Here is a 7,146-nt window from a genome sequence, read left to right on the forward strand (position 1 = left end):
GAAACTCTCTTCTTCATTGGCACAGTCTCTATCGACTTGGTTTCTTTGCTCTGAACTTCCTTCAAGATTGGCTTCACTGGCTCAGATCTGTGCACCTTTGAACTGCCTCCTTGTGTTCTCGTGCACCTTTTTTGCCATTCCTGATGAAAGCCTTGCTTAGTCATACGCTTTGGTTGCGTATGTTCTATCTTTGTACCCTTCGACTGGCGTTTGACAACACTCATCTTTGTCAAAACTTCTCCTTCCAGTTTGTACAATTTGTTGCACAACTTGCCTTGCAACATTTCTCTATCGCCTCTGTGTACATGAAGAACCCCCGTTACTAGATGAGAAACAATTTCCTTTTAGATCTAGCATACTTAGGGAGATTAGATTCCTTTGTACTCCTGGCACATGTCGGACCTAAGATAAAACCACTTTTTTTCCATCCTTAGTAAGGAACTGCACTGTCCCTATGCCGACAACTCTGTTCACTGTGTTGTTGGCTATCCAGATAATGCTACCGCTGACTCTTTGGTAAGTGGAGAAAGCTTCCTATCCGCACATATGTGGAACGTACACCCTGAATCCAAAATCTAGCTGGGTGTCTTCATCTCTAATGAGACTGTAAGCATCACATCTTCATCATCAGGGGAATTCATTGCAACTACTGTAGTTGAGGGACCTCCGTGTCCCTTGGTCTTCTCTTTGGCTTGTCTGTTCGCCTTTTTGTTTGGGTAGTCTCTTATTACGTGATCCTCTTGATCACAGTAAAAACACTTCCTCGTGTTGCCCTGTCTGGACTGTGAATGAGCTCTGCTTTTACTTCTTCCTCTACCTTTGCCCCTTTCTCTATCTCTGCCTCTACTTTCTGTGACAAGGGCCTGGGACTGCTCTCCTCCTATCTCTCTCTTCCTTGCCTCCTCGTTGAAGAAGGCGTCTATGACCATCCCCATGGTTAGCTTCCCTACGGGTACAGAATTACTGAAAGAAACCACCAACGTCTCCCAACTGTTTGGTAAGGAACTGAGTAATAATAATGCTTGCATCTCATCCTCCAACTCCATTTTGACTGATACAAGCTAGTTCACAAGGCTGTGGAATTCACTGGTGTGTTCAGCAACAGACACACCACTCTTCAGTTTCAGGTTTATAAGCTTTCTCATTATCAAGGCTTTGTTTCGTGCGGTCTTAGACTGGTACATGCCTTCCAATTTCATCCATAGGGCATAGGCGTCCGTCTCTTGGGCGACATGGTGGAACACACTGTAGTCAATCCATTGTCTGATTTGACCGACAGTCTTCCGGTTGGCTTTTATCCAGTCCTCATCTTTGTCTCAATTTGGTTTGACTCCCTTTAGCGTTATAGGGTCAAATAAATCTCTATAATACAGGCTGTCCTCCATCCGCGGCTTCCATATCGCATAATTGGAAGCATTCAACCAAATCATCGGCCCTGAAACTGATGTGGATTTCTCCATCATACAGAAAGTGATCTCTGTCTGAAAATAGGCTTCACTGTGGAGTCCGGATTGGTCAAATTAGCCGAAAAACACTTCGGATTGCCAAAATAAAGACTGTAAATTTTTGAAATCTAATTTGCAAAATTTGACTGTGCGGATGTGTCCGGAATATTCTAAATAGTTAGAAAACACTATTGGATCACCCAAATCGGACCTCAAATGGTTTAGATCAAGCCAAAACAAGTTGAATGGTTCAGATTGGTGAATTCCGGTGCAGCTTAGAAGCACCGGATAATTTCTCTTAACGGGCTGACGTTAGTAGCTCGGCTTGGTCAGCGACCTGGTCAGCGGCTCTAGTCAACGGCTGGGTCAACACGGCTTAGACGACTCGGTTGGAGGCTCGGCGTCGGCTGGCGGCTCGACTTGGATAACGTCAGCGGATGACGTTGTCTGGCGCGCGCACGTGTGGCACGTGCCTACGCATGAAATCACGCGTCTTCTTCCTCTAGAAGCGCGTGCAGCGCGTGTGAGGGTAGGCGTGCATGAGAACGGTGTCACAGAGCGCGTGCGACGTGTGAGGGGCTGTCCGATCTCCTTTTTCGATGCGGTTTTCACCGCTGTGCTCGACTCTTCGAGGGCTTCAACGTCGTCTGATCAAAAGTGGATTTCGACCACTTTGATTTCTAGGCATTTTTTGAACACACACCCTGTTTTGCTGAAAATGCACAAAACCCGCTTTGATACCACTTTGTTAGGATCAAACACACCCAGAAAAATTATCTCACACACACAGAGAAGACAATATTTACGTGGTTCGGCCCAAAGCCTACATCCACGGACAGAAATGGGAATTTTTCACCAAATTACAAAACAGAGAAGGAGAACAACTCTTCTCACTCAACTCACAGCTCTGTCTCTCAAATTTCTGATACAATACATCCTCTCCCTCCCGTCTCTATTTATACACAAGCATGAGAAAGTGAGAAGGACAAACCCACTAAGACTTCCACCAGGTGGAAGTTAGAAATGGCCAGAGGAAGCTCATTCTTTCTTCATTTTTGGTGGAGCTGATCACCTGCTTCTTGACTTGAGCCAGCCTTCATTGTTGGACTATCTAGAAGAAGAAATGAGGATCACCCCTTTCACATGGGGTGACCTCCAATAGCAGCTGTGGAAATGGAAAGATTCTGGTAATCAACGTTAATGGTTTGAACGTTGGGTTTTTGGTAATGGAAATTGTAGTGTGACATTTACGTCCCCAAAAATGAAGGAAGTAAACCCTATTCGTAGATGTGGAAAACCCTAAAACGTTATTTGGTGCCTTTGATTTGGTAGTTGTGTGTAGGATTTGCAAAGTGAAGGGTTAATCGAACGGCGCTTGGTGAACGGCATTTGCAATATCCCATTTTGGTGCAAAAATTTTTCGTGAAAGTGTGTGAAGTTGGGACAACGTAACATGGTGAAGAATCAATCAGGTATCTATTTTGTGATGTTGTTTGCGTTTGCAAATTGAAATGTTTCACTGTTATATTTGTTACTCTGTTTTGCGGAATGGTTTGATGTTCGTGTAGTTTGATTTGTAATGTTGTTTGATGTGGACAAAGTGTGTACACCGAAATGAATTGAATGTTGAAAATGAAATAGTAGTTGGCATTTTATGGGTGTGGGAATGTATGATCTATCTTAGGTTGGTGTTGCAAAGTTTAACACGTGTCGTGGTGTGTGTGCTTTTTGTGAATTTTGGAATGGTGGTTATGGGGGGGTAATGTTATGTTCATTGTTATGTATGTATGTGTATTGACATTAGGTATTTGGGTACATCAGTAATGTTATGTTCATTGTTATGTATGTGTGTGATTTAGTTGTTAAATGTGTTGGCTTGGGTTCGAACACATTTGTCCTTGGAGTATGTGTGTTTTGGTGGCGGGGATGTATGTTAACATTGTAGGTGATATGTGTGGGAGGACGTTTGTGCTGGGCATATGTAACAAATGAATAGTACGTACGTTTTCAATGTGGTAAGTTCAGTTTGCGATGCAATGGGTGATGTTTAATGTGTACCGGTATGTTGGTTTGAGGGCTGTGGTTGTTGGTGGGGAGAGTTCGTTGTAAGTGTTTTCGGGGGGTTAAGTAACATTATTTGGTGGGTTAAATCGCAATGTCAGTGATGTTGTCTGTGTAATTGGTGGGGTCGTTTGGTAGATGTATGTTGGCGTTCGTGTTGGTGTCGGTAGGTAAAGTGTGTGACATTGGCAAGGATAGTGATTGGCTGCATTGTATGTTTTTATTTGTTAGGTTGAATGGTAATTCCTTGTTTTGGAAAAAGTTAAGGACACATTACCCCATGTCCCTAGTCGACGTTGAGAGTAAATGTGCTGTTAGTAAGTTTGTTTAACGCTCGAGGGCAGGTGTTTTAGCGTGTGTTTTTATTGGTGTTGCAGCATGCGTGTGTGTGCATTTTGTACCATCATCCATACCTGTCACACAACATATTTGCAAAACCCATTACCCCAAGAAAATGTATAAAGATAATGAAAATGGTCCAAACCTACACCAGACGCCCCCCATCAACATACAAAAAAATAAACCCATTACACCACACTTTTGTATAAAAGAAAAATGAAAATATTACAAGACAACGTTAAACGTGCCAATCAACATACATAAATGAAAACTCCACATACCGCATTCTATGAACGGCCCCCATAAAAAACAAACAAGCAACAGCACACACAAACCCAAACCAAGCCATCAACACACCAAAGAAAATGTAGAATCACCTGTTATAATCCAGCAGTCCTCCCCGAAAACAAAATCAATAGCTAGTGCCAAAAGACCGCCAAAACGTTCACGTCAGCCGTTACACACCCAACCAAATGCCAATCCCCACAAACCCTTACAGACGTTGACCTTTAGGCACAGCGAATGTTACAAACATAAAACCCTTGCACACGTTACCATAGCAACACAACAAACGAATTAGCCACAATAGGAAAATAATATCACAATAGGGGTGTGGGGACATAATTTTTGAGTGACAACACGTGGCCGAGGTGGCACCAAAGTGTTAGCCGAGGTGCCACGTGTCCTGGACATAGCGTGGAGGTGATCGCGGATAGGCCGACGTTATTTGTGAGGATACCGGAATCCAGGATAAGCGGATAAGGGACAAGAGTCCTAAAATGAGAGAGGACTTCAGTTTGGGTAAAGATAAGGCTCTTAGGGAGTTTATCCCAATCCTACTGGGAGTCCAAGATTAGCAGTAATCCTAAGTCCATTGAAGCTAGGCTTCTACTGGGACTAGGTTTGTGTTGGCTATAAAAGAGAGGCACCCTTACGGGTCTAAGGTATGCTTTTTATGCTCTGAATAGTGAGTTAAGCACTATTTGTTATCTTTGAGAGATATTGATTACTGACTTGATCGTCGGAGTGCCCACGGCTGGACGAACCACCGCCGGAATCTCTTCTTTCTGTTTCAGGTCGTTCGGGCTTAATCTATTCTGCCGATGCTCTACAGCTAAGTACTAGTTTGGCAGTGTGGTCGGAAATTGACACACACAATTTGGCGCTGTATGTGGGAAAGAAATGAGAATAGATGGCCAACGATGGACAGAAAGAGAAGATTGGTGATGACACTCTTGTTGGGAGTAGGAAACCTGTTGACCTTGACGTCGAAGAAGACAACTACAACAAAGAGACTCGTGATCAAAATCACGGAGGAAAGGACGTCGGCCAGGAAGGCGACGTACCAAAAAAAATGGACCGAAGCGAGTATTACAACGAGGACGACCTTCTGGTATGGAAGGATAGATGCCTATGGAGGGACAATGAGGTAAAGGGAATGGCAAACAAATTGGTGGACCTGCAAACGGTCATCAATTTCATGATGTAGAACAACGTCATGCAGCCACCGTTCCCGTTACAAGATATACCGATTCCAGCGGCCAAGAAAGATACCCGACAAGATGGGCAGAAAATAGTCCCTACAGTCCCCTAGCGCACCAGGAGCGAAAAACACTCTCACCGGCCTTGAAGGGAGGTCGGGCGAGGAGAGTCAGGAAGGAAAGAATCTCGAAAGACACATCACACCAAGGAAGCAGACCCCAAAGAACATCGGCATGTTCAAAGGCAGGAGTTGTGCTTCGACGCAACAAATGGAGAAAGGTCGAAGAGGGCTCACAATGAAGCTGAGAGTAGTGCACCTAAAAGGCTGAAGTCAGGAGATAGCCGAGCTCCTAGTCGGACCAAGGAGAACCTAAAGGATTACCTACAGAGGAGGCAACAAGATGCCGAGGTAACCTCCCCTATCAAGCCGAGAACACCATTCTCGGTAGAATTGGACAAATTCGAAGCCCCGGAGAGCTTTAGCATGCCGAGATTCTAGATCTACGATGGGAAGTCAGACCCCAACTTTCACGTCGGTTTGTACCTGAACTCGATGGCGTCATACACCAGGAACGAGCCGTTACTTTTTAAGGTGTTCCCCTCATCCTTCGGAGAAATTGCATTAGACTGGTTTCACAAGTTGCCGAAAAGAACTGTGAAAACCTGGGAAGGCCTGGCCGAGATGTTTATGGCCAGGTTCGTGATGAACAAACTACAACCATTAAGGGTGGATGCCCTGATGGCTCTGAAAATTGGCGAGGACGAAAGCCCGAGGGCCTATGACAAAAGGTACTATGAGGTATTCAACCGGATATCAGAATGCAACCAAGAGGTGGCGGTCGTATCATTTAAGAACGGCCTAAAAGATAATTGTCTGCTCCACAAGTCATTGGCAAAGACATTGCCAAAAAGTATGGAAGTGCTCATGGCCAGAATTGAGAACTATGCTAGAGCCGAGGAAGACACGCCAGGGACTAAGGAGACAAAGCAAGAGAAAGGAAATAGCTCGCCGAAGCGAGGCCGAAGTAACAACGGATCCAATAAGCAAGAGATAGGACTGAGGGCTGCACAGGCAGTCACAATTGTATTCTGAATTCCAATTCACAAAGTCAACGAAAACAAAATACGAGGGGAGACCCAGCAGGTAAAGCACTTGCAGCATGTGTACCAGGTCCGGGAGAAAAAACCTCGGGCCGAGGAGTTCCAGGGACTAGTAATGTCCTTTACTGAAGCCGACTTTGAGATGGTGCAGCATCCACACAATGATGCCTTGGTAGTATCCCTCCAGATTAGGGAATGTCAAGTGAAGCACATCTTAATTGACCAGGGTAGCTCCTGTGACATCATGTATGTCAGGTGTTACGAGGAGCTTGGCCTTCACCCAAACAATATGGAGCAGTCCAACAGCCCAATGATTGGGTTCAATGGAACGCCGACGTGGCCACTGGGAGCAGCAAGCTTGGAGGTACAGGCTGGTACCAAAAAGATAAAGACAGAGTTCACCATAATCGACATACCCTCCCCTTACAATGCTATCCTGGGGAGGCCATGGCTGCGTGCAATGAGGGCTGTTCTTTCAACATTGCATTAACTATTGCGGTTCCCAACAGAGCATGGGATAGAGGAGGTCAGAGGGGATCAGCTACAGGCAAAGAACTGCTCTATGGCAGCAATGAAATCCACCTGCAGCATACGAGAACCAAGGACAATAGAGATCGAAGACGAAGATGTGGAGGTCCTAGAGGATGTCGGCAAAGAGCCAGCCAAGAAGAGTGAAAAAGCCCTGAAGAAAATCCTTGTCCAGTAAGGGGATGAGGAA

This window comes from Camellia sinensis, chromosome 10 (genome assembly GCF_055761805.1).
Source record: "Camellia sinensis isolate YWXY chromosome 10, ASM5576180v1, whole genome shotgun sequence".
NCBI classification, from domain to species: domain Eukaryota; kingdom Viridiplantae; phylum Streptophyta; class Magnoliopsida; order Ericales; family Theaceae; genus Camellia; species Camellia sinensis.